Source organism: Humulus lupulus, chromosome 1, assembly GCF_963169125.1.
Source record: "Humulus lupulus chromosome 1, drHumLupu1.1, whole genome shotgun sequence".
Taxonomy (NCBI): Eukaryota; Viridiplantae; Streptophyta; class Magnoliopsida; order Rosales; family Cannabaceae; genus Humulus; species Humulus lupulus.
In genome coordinates, this window is record NC_084793.1 from 116,402,274 (window position 1) to 116,405,921 (window position 3,648).

Sequence of the window (3,648 nt, forward strand, 5' to 3'; positions counted from 1 at the left end):
CCTCGTCCAATTTTAAACTTGGTCAGTGACCCCTCTAGCATGACATCCCCTTCTATATGGACTCTTCAGATGTATCGGTAGTAGGGCGACTGGAGGAAGGTTCGCTTTCTTCAACATGCGAGTCCTTATGGCCCTCTTCCACCCGTATGTACTTCTGTGTCTTTCGAAGAAATCATCTAAATTTGAAACTTCTCTTTTGAACATGCTACCCCATAACTTTCTTTCTGGACGAACTCTGGCTGTAATAGCCATCTTGAGCTCCACTTTGGTTAAACTCCCCACCTTTGTTGCTTCCATATTGAACCTGTGGATATAGTTCTTCAGACTTTCATTTTCGCCTTGCTTTATGTTAGCGAGGCTGGTAATTGCCATAACGTAATCACAGACCGCATGGTGCTGCTGAAGAAATTCGCCAGAGAATTGCTGCCATGATTTGATTGTTCCTGGCCTTAACCTTTTGAACCACTGGTATGCAACATCTTTAAGTGTAACAACAAGGAAATGACATTTTGCTCTATTGTTGACCCCTCTTAACCTCATCAAGTTATTGAAGTAATCTAAGTGATACTTTGGGTCCGTAGTACCCTCATATGGAGTCATGCGAGGCTCTCTGAGGTTGGCGGGGATTTGCTCAGCCTGGATCTCCCTTGTGAAGGGAGAATCACGGTCAAATTCTTCATCATCTCTGTGCCCCCCAGGTGGGGTGATAATCTTGCCACGAGGGTGTTGCATTTTGATGTCTCGTCCCCTCCTCTTTTTGCATAAGGAGTCTTGCGGGTTCTCAGGCTGTTCCCTTGCCTTGGTTGTGTTCCTCGGGGGAGCCGCGGGGGCTGCGTTTCTTACTTCTGACCTCTTCCGATGAAGCTCTTCTCTTAGGCCTGGGAGCGCCTCTTTTGAGGTGACCTCTACTTCATTCTTACGACCATCGTCTTCCCTCCGCCTTTGCTCCCGGGGGAATTTCATTGGCCTAGGTCCCTCATGGTGCTTTGTCTGGGGAGTTTTACTGCTGGAGAGTCTGCAGGGATTGTATTTTCCCCTTCTTCACGCTCCTTCTCTTTACGCTTAGGAAGGGGTATGCTTGACTTTCCTTACAGGAGGTCGTTTAAGACTTCCTGCATGTTCTCTATCGTGGTTTCTAGCCTTCGAGTCTTTTTATGCAACTCGTGAATCTCATCCTTGCAGAAGCGAGTCCTTGAGCAGGAACTTACCGAGTGTACTCGGGGACTCTTGCCTGGCCTGTGCACCGAGGGACCCGGGTCTTGGTAGCCTGAGCATGGTGCCACCGGGGACCGGGGATGTGGGCACACTAACAGCTTTATGTAACCTCCGTCGGGCTGGATAGCTGGGGATGATGCTTCTTTCTCCTCCCCTAGGGGGGGACATTCCCCTGGCCTATCTCCATGCCCAGGCGAAGGAGGGTCTTTCCGGGCAGCCCTCATTCGTTCTTCGTTCAGGTGAACCTCAACGTCTTGTATCTGCCGCAAGCGTTGTGAATGCCTTGGCATCTCTCTTTTTTGGAAGTTATGAAAGAACATTGGCTTGATGCTTGTTCTTACCACAGAAGGCGCCAAACTGTTGACGATGAAATCTCGTCAATGATATAAGGTTAGAAAACTAAGCCTGTATTGCCAAAGGTATCTTAGAAGAAGATGGAGACAACTTGAAAGGGTAAATATGCAGAACTACTATGGAGTCGAAATTATATATTACTTAACAACCTTAGCATACAATCCATTTTTCCAACCCCTTTTCTGGAGGGGTGATGATCTATTTATACTGGAGCTTTAATGACTCCCCATACATTGTGGTCCCAGGGGACAAGATTGTACATAGTTACATTGTCAGGGTAGTGGCACAGGTCGTGGTGGAGCAGAAGGTTATGGTGTCGGCCTAGTACATAGTCAGAGGTATGCATGTAGTGCTTCCACTCTCTGTACAAACCCGTACCTCCACAACTTGTAGGACACAGATGTCAGAGTCATGCCTTTGCCCATTTTCAGGGTTGTACATCCCATGCTTGTACATTCATCTCATGCCTAGTGGTCCCACTTGCCTAAATATCTTCTCTAGGTTTCTTCATATTTTAGTAAGTGTCGAACCATACTTCTTTTATCCCGACCCTATTTCCATGTATGAGACCTTGAAATAGGCATGTATGAGGCTAGGGGATGGGTCTCCCAAGGCGAGACCCTTGGTGCCCAGGCGAGTACCCATGCATGACTTGGGCATTCACGAGGCTCGGGGATGGGTCTCACAAGGCGAGACCCTTGGTGCCCAGGCGAGTACCCATGCATGACTTGGGCATTCTCGAGGCTCGGGGATGGGTCTCACAAGGCGAGACCCTTGGAGCCTAGGTGAGTACCTATGTGTGACTTGGGCACTCACGAGGCTTGGGGATGGGTCTCGCAAGGCGACACCCTTGGAGCCTAGGCGAGTACCCATGTGTGACTTGGGCACTCACGAGGGTCGGGGATGGGTCTCACCAGGTGAGACCCTTGGTGCCTAGGCAGGTGCTGGCACGGGACGGCTGCATGCGCACGGTGGGCAGCCTCGCATAGCGAGGCCCTAGGGGTCTCGGCAGGCGCGCGCACACGATGGGCAGCCTCGCATAGTGAGTTACTTGGGTCATTGGCAGACGCGCGCGCATGGTTGGCAGCCTCGCATAGCGAAGTACTTTGGTCCTTGGCAGACGCGCGCGCATGGTGGGCAGCCTCGCATAGGGAGGCACTTGGGTCCTTGGCAGACGCGCGCGCATGGTGGGCAGCCTCATATAGCGAGGCACTTGGGTCTTTATGGGAACCTTCGCTAAGGCCTCCTATGAGACATGGGTCTCGTGTGGGGCAAGACTTCGGGTTGCTTGGTTTGCCCGAGGCTAATGAGGGTAACCCTCACTTTTTCTCTTGAGAGTTGACTATTGCTTTGGTCAATTTTTGGCATTCACACTTATGTATGTTTCCCAAAATAGTAGCTATGTCTAGTAGTTTTAATGGTCCAAGGTCTTAGAAATAGTTGGGACATTATAATATTTTCAAATAAAGATTTAATAAAAATGTCAAGTATTTAAAAAAAAAATCTTAAATATCAGATTTCTTATTTCTAATATTTTAATATATAAAAATATTTAAAATTAAGTTAGTCTATTTTTAAATTTGAATTTGATTTTTTTTAAATATCTAATTATTTAAATCTCAACCAACAAAAATATCATATTTTAAAAAACATTTTTAAATACAAAAAAAACTATGATATTTTTTGCTTTGATTATAAACATTTAATTTAAAAAAAAAAGAATTAAAAAAAAATTGATGAACAGTACCCGAACGGGTACTGTTCTCCTAGATGCTAAGTGGTGACGCGCGCGCGCACACCAGGTGGTTGCCGAGTGAGGCCTCGGCGTTTGTCGAAGGATGCGCACATGCGGTGCTATTGCAACCGAGAAACGCGCGCTTGAGAGGGTGTGACGCCAAGGGATGGTTGCACGAGCTACCAGGTGATGCGCACATGTGCGTGAGTGCAACTGGCAGCCAAAGGAAAATTTTTCCATATTTTTTTTTGAGCAATTTTTCAAACAAAAACCATTTTCTAATTAATTTTTAACATGTTATACACAAAATAAAGCATATATAAAAATTAATGGCATATAATACA